Source organism: Vulpes vulpes, chromosome 5, assembly GCF_048418805.1.
Source record: "Vulpes vulpes isolate BD-2025 chromosome 5, VulVul3, whole genome shotgun sequence".
NCBI classification, from domain to species: domain Eukaryota; kingdom Metazoa; phylum Chordata; class Mammalia; order Carnivora; family Canidae; genus Vulpes; species Vulpes vulpes.
Window position 1 is genome coordinate 115,256,656 of NC_132784.1, and position 14,488 is coordinate 115,271,143.

The 14,488-nt window shown below is 47.7% G+C and overlaps 1 protein-coding gene across 23 annotated transcripts in view; it reads right to left on the reverse strand.

The window, feature by feature from the left end:
* DISP1 (dispatched RND transporter family member 1) overlaps nucleotides 1-14,488 on the reverse strand; it is a 160,103-nt gene that overhangs the window by 88,955 nt on the left and 56,660 nt on the right. For 10 of the 23 annotated variants that reach the window (XM_072759740.1, XM_072759742.1, XM_072759749.1 and 7 more), the window contains one exon: nucleotides 6,311-6,443. The exons of 2 other annotated variants lie outside the window; for them this stretch is intronic. The gene's annotated coding sequence lies outside the window, so the exon portion shown is untranslated. Of the gene's footprint in view, nucleotides 1-517; nucleotides 751-5,295; nucleotides 6,444-14,488 lie in introns of those variants that run through there. 11 more of the 23 variants (XM_072759748.1, XM_072759738.1, XM_072759737.1 and 8 more) reach the window with 3 other exon arrangements.

Here is a 14,488-nt window from a genome sequence, read left to right on the forward strand (position 1 = left end):
TTTAAAAGATGCAGACTCCTGGCACTCCCTCCGTTTAAGCAGGAGGCCAAAGTGTTTCTGTAAAGGGTCACAGAGACCCTGTTGGAAGAAAACTTCTTTAAAACAAAAAATAATCAATTCCCAGCCAGCTGTAGGAAGAACCTTCCCAAACACAAAGCTAACCCCCTTGTTTCCTTCCTGGTTTCTGCTAGGATGACTCACTAGAAATCACGTCGCATGCTGTCCTGAAGTTACAATGCATATGCAACGTTTAATATCCTTCAGGTAAACTGAAAAAGCAAACACAGAAAAGGATAAAGGAGTTTTTCAAACAAGTTTCTAGGGATAAAGTAAGAGTCCGCGAGCAAGGAGTTGTTGGTTTTAATTATATCAAGAGAAAAATAGACATTTCCTGAGGTTTAAGAAAAAAAATCCACTTTGAGGGAGAACATGATTAACGGCTGTCCTAAACTGTAAATCTACAACCTTCGAGGGCATAGGTGAATGAAACCCTACTGTTTTCCCCCAGATTACTCACAGTTAATATAACTGGCAAGGAGTCTGAAGGTTGTCAGGAATTTCTAATCACTTGCTCCCAAGTTATCTTCAAGCATTCTTTCTCATAGCAGCTTAATAACAAGCAGCAGGGACATGGAAATTCCTTCTGTCTGACAGCAGGGGTGTAAGAACAGAATTCAGATGAAGAACTTCTTTCACGTCGCCAGAGCTGACAAATGTGAAAAATGTGCCAGACTCTGCAAGCTACAATTTCTGTAATTAGAAAAATGGAAACCTTTTCAATGGTGCTGCCCAAACCTGAGGTTTTTTTTTTTTTTCAGACAAATGAACAGTAATTTTATTTTTATGTATGACTTTCTCTTACTGGAAAATGACTATTCCTATTGATTAATTTCTCTGGATTTGAGCTTTAAATGGCAAAAAACAAGAGCACTTGAGGTGCCTGGGTGGTGCAGCCAGTTAAGCGTCCAACTGCTGGTTTCAGCTCAGGTCATGATCTCTGGGTGGTGAGACACAGCCCCGTGCTGCGCGCGGCCCACAGCTCACGGTCGACTGCACATTCTATTTCCCTCTCCCCCTGCCCCTCCCACTTGTGCTCACTCTAACTAAATAAGTCTTAAAGATAAAAATAAACAAATTTAAAAAAAAAACAGGAATCATTACATGGATATATATGAACCCATTATATAGAATCATATCTCATCTGGTTTGAAGATAAAATAAGAAGATAAGGGGATCCCTGGGTGGCGCAGTGGTTTAGTGCCTTCCTTTGGCCCAGGGCACGATCCTAGAGTCCCGGGATCGAGTCCCATGTCGGGCTTCCAGAATGGAGCCTGCTTCTCCCTCTGCCTGTGTCTCTGCTTCTCTCTCTCTCTCTCTCTCTCTGCCTATCATAAATAAATAAATAAATCTTTTTAAAAAAAAGGAAAATATTAGAGAGGAAAGAACTACATGTTCAACAAAATTTTATTTAACATCCGCCTCTCGCCAGATACTGGTCACAGCTGTGAGGATACATATGGAGAGGACACCACAACTATTATATTTACTCACTGGTTCACCCAAATCCTGAAGCCGTGGATTTGCACCCAGGACCAAGGCTTGGACATGGTGGCAGGGGCTCCAACAGCAGCGCGGAGCGAGGCTCCTCCCTGTGGGGTCCCAAGCATGACAACACTGGAGTGAATCCTGGGCGGCTAGATGGGAAGGGGGTGCTGTGGACGGCCCGCTGGGCAAGGACGGGCACACTCACGCACAGACACGCATTCCCTGGCTCAGCCTGAGAGCCCGACACGAACAGGGTCTAGAGCTAACAGCATATTAGTACCCGCGTGCACACCAAACACCCAGATCTTGCTTGTAAAATACCGTTCTCCACACAGAGCAATCAAGGCAGAGTCTAGGACTGTGCCAAAGAAGGCGCATGAAGACCTTGGAACATCTTGTTTCACCAGAAAGTAAGAATTTCTCAAAAAATTGCGGAGACCTACCCCAAGGCCAGGGGAGCAGTGAGTAGGTAAGGACTCCCAGAGACCAGTGCTGGCAGAACTCCGGCATCAAAATAATTAATGACGGTGACAAATATAATTCCTTGAATAAAGTAAGAATCTGTGAGCTTGAACTAATAATAGGAGTTTTAAACATGAAGACAGGGAAGCTCTTTCTTGACCAATAAATATGGGACGCAGGAGGATGGAGGCTACAGCCATCGAGTGAAAGTTTGCTGAGGAACAAGATATTTACAGTCTGGAAGCATCTCCCCACAAATTACGTATTAGTCACAGAGGGAAAACAGTGACTTCACAGTGGAGAAACCGGGCGACACGGCCTAACCGACTGGGAGAGCATGGCATCTGTACTCCTATCGTGTACCTGCTGGCGTGAGCTCTGGGGAGGGCATAACACCCCGTCCCCTTTCCTGCCCGAACTAGCAAACCTCACTCTCACCAGGACACAGTAGACAAACCCAAGCTGAGGCTATCCGACAAAATAGTTGACCCCTGCTCTTCAAAATACGCTGATTAAGATCAAGAAAGTAAAGGACTCAAGAGCCGCCCTACATTTCATTAAAGGAGGACATGAACTTACGTGGAGCATGTGGCCTGGGCCGGATGGTGGACAAGAGAGCAGCAGTGGTACAGACCCGGGCTGCAGGGTAGCCCACGGCGCTGATCACGGCCATGAACGGCGCCCGGCAGGCTGGAAGGGGACCCAGGAGTCCCCAGGGGCTCCCAGTTCGAAATTAGGTCCAAAATAAAAGTTATAGGGGCCTCTGGGGGGCTGAGCGGGTGGGCATCTGCCTTCAGCTCGGGTTGTGATCTTGGGGTCCTGGGATCGAGTTCCGCATGGGGCTCCCTGCCCCGTGGGGAGGCTGCTCCTCCCTCCGTCCCTCTCCCTCCCCGTCTCTCTCTTTGTCTCCCATGAAGAAATAAGTAAAATCTTTTAAAAAATCATTAAAATCTCTTTAAAAATCTAGCTGTATTCTGTTGACCTTTAAACTATGGAAACATTTGGCATCTTGGATAAACGTGTGAGGACCAGGGTCCCGGCCACTGCACTCAGGCCGGCACTGTGAGCCAGGGCCCGTCTGCGTGTGCTGCACGGGGGGAGTCCTGCCACACGGGCGCCCCGTCGGTCCCAGGGAGTCTGTCCTGTGCACGCAGCCGTCCGGGGTGTCCGACGGGAGTTCTCCCGTTCTCGTCACAGCTGTGTGCTCAGTCTCTGAAAAATCCAGCGTGGTGATGAAGTCAGGGCGGCTGCCCAAGTGTTAGTGACTCGAGCGCATTTCGTCAGGGGTCCTTTGGGGGTGTCCACGCCCGCCTCTTGCTCTCTCGACTTCCAGCGAACACCTGCGGGCCCCTGTTCCCCAGATGTCGCCCAGTCCTGTCACCTGTAGGCCCTGGTCGTCACCCTACTGTTCTTTCCAAGTTCACGCACCACAGGATGATTCGCCTGATGCTTATCAACAACACTTGGTATTAGGAAAGCCACACATCCTGAGTTCTCTGCTAACATTATCCTAATATAGATCATGTTACAACAAAAATATTTTTAAAGCAAGGATTCTGCTTGCTTCTCAAGAGGTAGATTTATTTATTTTTAGGAATGTTTATAGTAGATCTTCTCGTTATAGTAGATAGTTTAGAGTAGTTTATAGTAGGTTTTCCCTTCTACTATAGCAAGGAAATGTTCACGTCCTTCACAGTATGTTTTCCTTGTGAGGCATTGTGGCCGCATTAAAAGAGAGTGGTAATAAGATGACTTTAGGGGCGCCTGGTTGGCTCAGTCGGTAGAGCATATGGCTCTTGACCTTCGGGGTGTGAGTTCAAGCCCCACATTGGCTGTACAGATTACTTAAAAAAATAGAATCTTAAAAAAAAAAAAGATAATTTTATATTTTGTTTTTCTGAAAGGCTGAGCAACCCTTTCAAGCCGGGGATGTCCTCAAAGATAGGACATGGATCTATGTTCTGTTCATCTCTGTTCACTGTGTGACATTTATGGTCTTTACTGTCAACCGAATGGCTACATTCATGAGTGGATTAACTGTAGTGTTTTGTTTGTTTCTAACTTTTAAGTTTTATTTATTTTTTGAAGATTTTATTTATTTATTCATGAGAGACACACACAAAGAGAGAGGCAGAGACACAGGCAGAGGGAGAAGCAGGCTCCATGCAGGGAGCCAGACGCAGGACTTGATCCCAGGACCCTGAGGTCACAACCTGAGCCGAATGCAGATGCTTAACTAACTAAGCCACCCAGGGGCCTTATTTATTTTTATTTTGAGAGAGAGAGAGAGAGAGAGAGAGAGAACGAGAGAGCTCACACACAGGCACAAGTAGGGGGAGGGAGAGAGAGGGCGAGAATCCCAAGCCAAATCCACACTGAGTACAGAGCCCGACGTGGGGCTCACTCTCATGACCCCGAGATCGATCGTGACCTGAACTAAAACCAAGAGTCAGATGCTTAAATGGCTGAGTCACCTCGCACCCCCCAAAACACAGCTGGATTTTTAAAAAGGGGAGAGGACAAAAAAAGATCTATAAGATAAACATAGATAGGCAAGTAGGTAGGCAGGTGGATTATTCTTAATCAATATATACTGTACCATTTGCTGAGCACCAAGTATGCCCGAGGCACTCTGTTTCTACCAGACCGTTGACCCTCTTTTATGCCGTTGTGCTTCTTTACAGATAAAAAGACTAAGACTCAGAGATCTTAGGCCACTGGCTTAAAGTCCCAGAGCCAGCTGAGACAAAGCCAAAACTGCCTAATTCCAAATTCCACGTTTTTTACCCTACACACACCGTTTTTAAGTATCCATTAATACAGTTTAAAACATGAGATCAATACACCCTGATCTGATTTTAACAGAATGTTAAGTGGCAAGAACATTTTGAATGTTTCCCAAAGTTCTATTATTTTTATAACAAGACTTGTAATAAACATTAAAACGTGCTATCCATCCAATTCAACATTCTGTCCTCAAACTGCAAGTGGCATCAGTTGATACCATGTGGTAAGAAAGAGCTTCTTCCTATGACACCAGCTTTAAAAAGTTAGGGGCAAATCCCTAACAGCGCTCTTTTTCTCAAAGGCCCAGGCGCCCGCCGGCCCTGCACCGCTGGGAGTGTAGGTGCAAGCTCACACCCGCAGCAAAGCCCGGGCGTCCGGGCAGGGAAGGCCCCCCTCCAGGCGCCGGAATCTCGGGCATGTCCTCTCTGCCTTCTCATGGGAAAAGGCAAACACTGCCTTTGGGTTCAGAAAAAGAAAATTAAAACCAGTGAGCAGCCATACCTGGATTAGTAATGAATGACAGCAACACAGCCGGGAATTATTAGCTTCATCTGGCCCGGAAGGAGTGTCAGAGCAGGAATTTCTGGCTGCAGCTTTGCTATTTGCTGAGAATTTTGAAAATTAAGTACTGATCCCCTCGAGTGGAATGCGCCTATGCGGATCACAGGGACGCGCTGGCAGCTGCAGCCAGAGGTCTGATGAGATCTCAAAACGGACTGCACGTCGGAGTAAGGTTTGCAATGTTTCCATTTGAACTCAATAAAAAATAAATGACAGTCATGGTGCACAAAATATTCACACCCTGGAGCTGCCAAGCTAAATAATTTAGTATCTTTTTGTACAGAAAAGTCTTTTCCCCCCAGGACATATTTTTCAAAATATTAAATGTTCTGTTAGCTCAGCCCTCCTGAAGCCAGCTGCATTCTGTTTTTGAAACTGGAGAGTGATGGTCTGCCTCTCCCGTAATTGGGGAAAAATACCAGTCGCATTAGGTAGGAAACATTCAAATCACATTCCCTTACAGCGTATAAATGACAGTATTCTTAGCATTATGCACAACCTGGGAGAGTCCAAAGATCTTCAAGAGGCGGGGAGTAAAGGTCTTCTGAGATTTAAAAAGGAAGCATTTCGCACTCAAAATTAAGCTAGTTCATTCTTTACATTTTGTTCCACTGAGCATGGAAAGCACTCGGCAACAAAGCAAGGTTAACGGCGAAACTCCGACCGGCCTGGCGTCAGTAACGAAGACTTGGCCAACAGAGGCGGCCCGCGCTGGGCACCCACCTGCCGGCACCTAGTGGCCACCTGCACGTGCCAGTCTTGCAAAGGGTCAGACTCAGGGTTGGCTAAAACCTGCTGCTTTCCCGAGTCCAGAGTGTCCAATACTTCTGTATATATTGTTAGGAAGGGTGACACAGCTTTTCCTTTAGTTAGAAAACTGAAGAAAGGGCATCTGAGAGGCCTTTCCGACGACCGAGAATGCCGCAAGGCACCCTCCGCCGCGGGTCTCTCTTACCTCGCCTCCAGCGCCGAAGCCAACCGTTAGCTCCTTTTGCCTCCTTTCCGTGGAACAGCAGAGGACGGTGGAGGTGAGCAGGTCCTGGGGCTCCTGGTCCCGACGGGGCTCTTCGGGGGCTGCTGTGCTCACCCTAACGCAGGAAGGGCGGGGACAAAGAAGCCAGAATTTGTCCACTGCTGTCGAGTTGTTTGTTTGGCCTTGTGGCAGCTCCTGAGTTAAGGGAGTGCGACGGGCAGAGGCCCCCCCACCCCGTGTCTGCAAACCTCCCCCACAGCTCCCGCCCCGAGGGTCCCCCGGGGCCCCCCCTACCCCCCCCCAGACAAATCTGCAAACGCTGTACACTGGACCACCTCCATCCCCCAGGACAGACAGGGCCGTCGGGGCGCTGCAGCAGCCACTGTCCTGCTCCCCAGACTGCACTCACTGGAACAGCTCGGCGCCCGTCTGTCCCCCAGGGCTCAGCTTTCGTGTAAGCACAGCGTCAGCCGCACCCGCACCCGCACCCGCACCCGCACCCCCGGAGGGGAAGCAAAGCAAAACGGTGAGCTGAGCACCTAGGCCCGACCGCGGGCTCCTCTTCCAAGGAGCGACAGGGAAGGCGCCAGAGTCCACGCCTCAGCCCCGGAGGGGCCCAGACACAGCCATGCTGGGCACCAGGGGTGGGGAGTGGGGCGCGGGTCTGCACCTGCCCCGCGGGGCGCCCGCCGCTTCCTTTCTCTGCCGCCGCAAACGGCGGCCTGACACCGGCCTGACACGGCCTTCATCACTAAGACGCAGAAGACACGTTCACCCTCGAGGCTAGAGAGGGGCTCCACGTGAACACGGGGGCATCCCAAGGCAGAAACTGCCCCCGGCCGGGGCCTGTTCACCCCGATTGTACGTAGCACACATGCACACGCACACGAATGCACACACACACGCACGCACACACACCAGGACCTCCATGCCCGCTCACCATCACACCCACACCGGCCCTGTGACGACGCTCTGCTGGCTCAGCCCCGCACTCTGAGCCACGGTCGATCATCAGCATTTTTTAAAAAGTGGGAGTGAGGGGTTCGCGTTGGTTACTTAGATTTGATGACGTCCCAGGAGAATTAAGACCCTCAGAAATGGGCATTTTGTTTTTGAGGCCAGAGTTATCAGTGCAGAGACGAACGCAGCAGCCAATTCCAAGGAGAACGTTTTTGCTCTAGCCCCTGACACCCGCCAGGTGCGGAGGCCCTGGCACCGCGGGAGGCGCGACTCCCCAGGCTATCAAGACGATTCACGGGAATGAGGATTCTAGTCCAGAAAATAACTTGGGCTCCTTGACCAACTAGAAAAAACTATAGTTAAAAGTCTACATTACTGTTTTGTTATACTTGACCTGCCCGCCTTCAAAGCCTTACAAGAAACCCCAGATGCCATCAATCTGACATTTTTTTTCTAATGAATTTATAACTGATTCCAAAAACAATGTTCTTCCATTGGACAGTCAGCCTCAAAAACACTGAATGCCTTTGTTTCTGAGTTGGAAAAAATACAATTAACATGAGAATACCTACGTTGTTTTAAATGGAGCCGACCATTGGTTAGAAATATTTGAAATATGGAAAATAACTATAGACTGCATGTTACAAGCCTAAGCGCACTACGGTTTTTAAAAGCAAAGCTGTTACCCTCCCATGCTGAGGCACGCACAGGAATGTAATAATTAATGAATTGCTGGGGGACAGTCAAGTCCCTTTAGACTGCTATGGAGCAGTTCCGTCCCCTCTGAGGGCCGCCCTGCTGCAGACAGTTCCCCCGACACCCGAAGGGCAGATGGAAGCCGCCCAATGAGTCGTCTGGGAGCGAGGACATCGTCAACCCAGAGAACCCAGGAAACCCTCTGAAACTAGAAGAACTATGGAAGCTTCTCCACACAGCCTTGTGTACGATTCCAGGGTGGTGCGGCCCTTGGAAGGCACCCCAGGATCAGGCCAGATCTGGGCCAGGTCCCCCGAAAGGAAGAGCAAAGCACAGCCCCCGGCCTGTCAAAGGACAGGAACTGGGAAGCCTAGAATCCAGCCTCGGGGTAAAGTGGGAAACAGAAGAGGGAGAGAGGGAAACTGAGCGGGTGGGACTGAAGGGGGGAAGACAAGAAGATGGAGAGGGAGGAGGGGGGGAGGGGGAGGGAGGGGAGGAGGAGGAGGAGGGAAGGAAGAAGGGGGAGGGGGGTCACTTGAGGCCGCCGCCTGCTGCTCGGGGGCACAGGACCCACCGCGTGTCTCTCCTGGATGCGCCCAGGCCGCTTCCACCAGCACACAGGACATGCATCTTGCCCACGTCCCGAAGGCACGGAAAGGGGCGGGGACCGTGGCAGGGTTTCCCGGGGACCAAGCCAGCCTCCACCCTGCCCAGCAGGGCTGTCATCCCCACCCTCCTGTCCTCACTCCTCCTGGGGGAGATGCTCTAATGTCACTGGCCCTAGAGTACAGGCTCTCCCTGGGGACGCAGGGTCCCCGAACCTCCGCTACGCTGTGGTCAGGACGGGCAGGTCAGGGCTTCCTCTGCCTCCAGCTGTGCGGAGATGTGATCCACAGGTAACCTCTGTGTCGCGACGTTTGCTCCAACCCAACTGGTACTTCTTTCTGGCCTTTTAATTTTTGAAACTTTCATAATTCCACTTGATAAAATGCTCCGTATGTATTAGGTATAATAAAACATGTACTAGAAACAAGACCTGTGACTGCGCACGCACAGGGAGCCCGTGCCACCGGGCGGCCCCAGGATCCAGACCGGCAGCTGCTGCTGGTAGTGTCACTTCCCACAGCACCGTCCTGGGCCAGCTGCTGCCCAAGGCTTGGGGCTGGTGTCAGCTGACCTTGAAAAGTCGACGTCATACAGACGCGGTCACCGGTCTAGCACCGTGGTGGCACAGATGGCCCTTTCTGCGCACGAACCAGGGTTACAGGGAACGCCACTCTCCCTCCCCAGTTTCAGTAACTGGCATTTCTCACACGGTTACCAAACAAAAAACCGGAATGGAGGTTTCACAGCTGGCGGTGTACCCTCAATACCGTGTTTCTCGTTTACAAGAGAATGGCTCAAAAATCATCCTGTCATAGGTGTGGAACATACAGAGAACAGACTCTTAGGATTTTAAAATGCATTATTTTGATCTTAAACACAAATTACTTATGTGATTTTAGTCACAGGACTAGAAGCAGCAGAGGAAATATTAGAGGAAGGTACAGAAATGGCCATCATTCTGCTAATATGTGGGTTATACGCATTCGCTATTCAGAATTGAACATGGACTATATGGAGTTGATGTTTTTAAAAGCAGAAAATATACTAAAGAAGCATTCCCGAAATGTGCCTTTTTGCCTTCTCCGAGATTGGCATTGCATAGGGATTTGGGTGTGGGGGTAGACACGTAAGTACTCCAGAGATGCAGTTCATGGGAAGCTGGCCCAAAACAGTATTTAAGGGGCGCCCGGGTGGCTCAGTGGAGCGTCGGCCTCTTGGTTTCAGCTCAGGTCGTGATCTCAGGGTGGCTGGATCGGCCCGTGCTGGGCTCTGCGCTCAGCAGAGTCTGCTCGAGACCCTCTCTTCCTCTGCCCCGCCCCCCATGCTCGCGCGCTCGCTCGTGCGTGCTCGTTCACTCTTGCAAATAAATCTTTTTTTAAAAAACCACTATTTAGGTATTCTCACCTTCCCATCCTTTGTTTAGGGAAATGGCTCAGCGCAGTTCCGAAATAAATATTTCCGTATCAGGGCAGCCCGGGGGGGCTCAGAGGTTTAGCACCACCTTCAGCCCAGGGCCTGATCCTGGAGTCCCAGGATCGAGTCCCGCATCGGGCTCCCTGCATGGAGCCTGCTTCTCCCGCTGCCTGTTTCTCTGCCTCTCTCTCTCTCTCTCTCTCTCTCTCTCTGTGTCTCTCGTGAATAAATTAAAAAATAAAAATTTCCGTATCAGGGAAGACAAATGAAAATACTGTATGTCAGCATTTTCATATTTATATTTATTTGTTTAGATGTCAGTTTCCCCAGCTAGACTGCAGGCCGCTGCCTGGCACCTGTTTGTCCCCGCGGTGCTGGACAAACCCTGCTATGGGACCTAGGATGTAACCTACAGCACCTGAGTGTAAATAACCGAGCTTCACCTAACCTTGGTTGTGTTTTTTAAAGTAATTCATCTGACTATAAGGAATAGGAGTTCTTGTCATCCCAAAGCATAGTTTCTCATTTTTGTAAATGAGAAGTTCTGAGTTTTTATGGAAAGAGATGCCAGTACTTCTTACTATACTTTTTACTTTTCTTTTGCAGTTTATTCTCCTACTGTTTCAATATCTGATTCCTTCTCCACTGAGATGCTGATAACAATGCGTAGTACGTGCTGACTGCAGTAGACAGCCGCCTCTAACCACCTTACTGCGGTGTAATCACCATACACTACATCAGCATCAGGTGTAGAACACAATTAGATATTTGTCTATATTGTGAAATGATCACCACAGTAAGCCTAGGTGACTGACCATACATGGTTACAAAATATTTTTCTTGTGATGAGAACTTGATTTATTTTCTTAGCAACTTTCAAATATGCACTACGGCGTCACTAACCGTGCTGCACATCACATCCTCATAAGTAGTTTTTTTTGTAACTGGAAGTTTTTTCCTTCTATCCCTCTTCACCCACTTCCCCCACCCCCTGCCTCTGGCAACCATCAATCTGCTCTCTGTCTCTAGATGCTTGGTTTTTGTCTCTGAGGTTCCACATATAAGTAAGATCACACAGTATTTGTCTTTCTCGTGAGACTTATGTCACACTTGGCAGGACACCCTCAGGGCCCATCCATGTGTTGCAAATGGCAAGGTCTCACTGTTGTTTATGGCTGAGCAATATTCCACTGTGTGCATTTCACATCTTTTTACCCATTACTAATCATTTGACATGCTTTTCTCCTGCAATGCTCATAATGAGCCCGTGAGGTGAGGTCCCAGTACCGGACATACAGTGGAAGAAACAGACAAATGGAACACAGGAATACAGAAGAAGAACAATGTAAAACAGAATCCAGTGGAGATGGCATTTCAACTCAGAAGGGGAAAGAAAGACCAGTGAACACCCATGCTGGGGTATCCGGCTAATCACTTGGACACATTACGTATAATTAGATCCTAAAACACCCCCAACTAAATTTCAGGTGGATTAAAGATTCAAATGTCAAAAATAAAACAAAAGGCTTACATAAAGAGTACTACAATCACTTTTAGGAACTTAGCTGGTGACAGGAAGGAAACAGAGAGAAAGAGAAATTGATGAAATTGACTATTTTCAAGTTTAAAATTCCATCCAGCCCTCCTTCCCTCAGTTCTTCCCCCCGGCAGAGTAATGGGCCAAGATTCAGTCCTTCCCCTTCTCACCTCTCCCTTCTCTTCCCTTTTCCCTGTCCCCTGGGCTGGGGCATGGCTGCTGGGAGAGGGGAGCCCACAGGTCCTGGAGCAAGAATCTGGCTAATTATGGGCAGAAGATTTGTACGTTTAAGGGGTTCGAGCAAATAAATAAAATACTGAGGTTAATGGGAAGCAGGCTGCATTAAAAGAAGAAGGCCCTATGACTGGAATACAACTGGAGGGTATTTATACAGATGAACAGATGCAGAAATACACGGAGATAGGTATGCCATGTGTACTCGCACACGCACACTTATGTATGACTCCCAAAGTCAGCCCACTGGCTGGAGCTAAAAGCAATGAGGACACCGAGTGTCTAGATCTTTGTTTCAAACACCATTCTCCACGAGGAAGAACCAGAGCTCCTTGGAGAAATTATTAGGAACAGGGCTCAGGTAGGCAAAGGACAAGATGAGCCCAGAACAGCTCTTTGTGATGGGATTAAGAAAGTGCTCAATCACAGGGATATGTCACCAAGACGCAGGACTCAGCTTGGAGCAATGACATGGGCACCACAGTAAATGCGGATGGAGCAGCCAGGCACATGGGAGCAGAGTGACACCATGACACATGCACGTGTTGGACAAAGACGGAAGGGACATCCTTGTTAGTGGTGATAAAAATATGAGAGAAATACAATAGAAACTACTTTGGTGGCTTTAAGTATATATGTACGGATGGATGGATGGATGGATGGATGGATGAACGAATGGATGGTTATGTATGTATTTGGTGGCTTCTTTCTTATTTAGTGGCTTTCTTTCCTTTTTGGCAGCTTTGTTTGGTGGCTCTGTTTATTTATTAATTTGGTGCCTCTATCTAGCTGTTTCTAAAACTCCAGAGGTTTGGCTTTTCAAAAAATACAGGCTTTTGTTTTACTTTGTGGCCGAACTTTAGATGGGGCATCTGTTCTCTAGTTAGGCACGACGCTCTGCGTGCTTTCTCTCTATGATATTGAGGCTGAGTTTTTTTTTTTTTTAACCTTTTTATTTTATTTATTCATGAGAGACACAGAGAGAGAAAGGCAGAGACACAGAGGGAGGACTCTCCCTGGGGGAGCCCGATGAGGGACTTCAGGATCACGCCCTGAGCCACGAGCAGATACCCAACCGCTGAGCCCCCCAGGCGTCCCAAGGCTGAGTATTAGTTGACATTTATTCCTGCATTCAGATACTGTTTTCTTTATGGTTAAGACAAAAGTTAGGCACCTGGGTGGTGCTGACGGTTAAGTGTCTGACTCTTGGTTTTGGTTCAGGTCATGACCTCAGGGTCCTGAGATCGAGCTCCACGTCAGGCTCTATGCTCAGCAGGGAACCTCTTGAGATTCTCTCTCTCCCCCTTTCCCTCCCGCTCATACTCTCTCTCTCTAAAATAAATAAATCTTAAGAAAAAAAGACAAAAGTGAGACATTTCACACCTACCTGGCTCTGCCATTTATGAGCTGCATGAACGTGTCCAAGTTAATAATCCTTCTCGTTTAGTTGTCGTCTTGAAAACGGATAGTAATAGTGTCTGTGTGAGTTTTGTGAGGATTAAATGAGTTTATATTAAATACCTAGAACATTGCTAGGTGCATAGTAAGCAATACTTAAGCTTTAAATGCTATCACTATTATTATTGTGGAATCTTCCTCCTAGAAAGCTGGAAGTGAGCAGTGAATTATAAAGCCCATATTCCCCATGCAGTTCATGCTCACTCCTCACCCAACTCCTTTTCTCCCTAAGACACCATCAAACCTGTCCTGTACCCAGCTCCCCAACTCGCCTGCTGCTGTCAGCTCACACCAGCTATCTTTTCTCTCCTCACTGCAGTCTCCAAACTGCCACTAAAGTTGTCTCCATGTGCAAACATTTCCAGTAGATTTTACTGACTACACACAATAAAAATACACACTCAATACCCAAAACGGATTCTAATAAAAATAAAACCTAAAAGTGAAAGCTAAAACCATATAAAATTTCCAAAAGGGGATTTCTCCACGAAGATCTTGTGAGAGAGCACGCAAGAGGACGAGGTGAAAGGAACAGAAATGGCGGGGTCTCAGAGACTGCTGACATTCAGGGATGTGGCCATAGAATTCTCTCAGGAGGAGTGGACATGGCTGAACCACACTCAGCGGAAACTCTACAGGGATGTGATGTTAGAGAACTACGGACACCTCCTCTTCTTGGGTCTCATTGTGTCAAAGCCAGACCTGGTCTCCTTTTTGGAGCAAAAGACAGAGACTTGGAGTGTGAAGAGAAAGAAGAGAGTAACCATCCATCCAGAATTCCTAGCTAAATTAATGCCATGGGGGAGCTAGAACATTTAGACCTTAGAACTTGAAGCCTATAATAAATTCTCAATTTTTACAAAAAAAAAAAATTTCCAAAAGGAAATCTGGGAGGAAATCTTCGAGACCGTAGGCTGAGTAAAGATTTTTCACTTAAAGCACAAACCATGTAAGAATCATTGATAAACTAAAAAAAAAAAAAAAAGAATCATTGATAAACTAAACATCATCAAAATGAATGAAGATTTATACCCTAAAAAAACTTTATCAGGAAAATTAAAACGCAAGCCATAGGCTGAAGAAAATATTCACAATACAAACATTTAACACGGGCCTTAAGTCCAGAACACGTAAATAAATTTTATAGTTCAATAACAAGTAGAAAATCCAATTTCAAAATGGGCAAAAGATTTAAATAGACATTTTGCCAAAAAAAAAAAGGTATATGGATGGAATACAAGCACATGAAAAGCCAA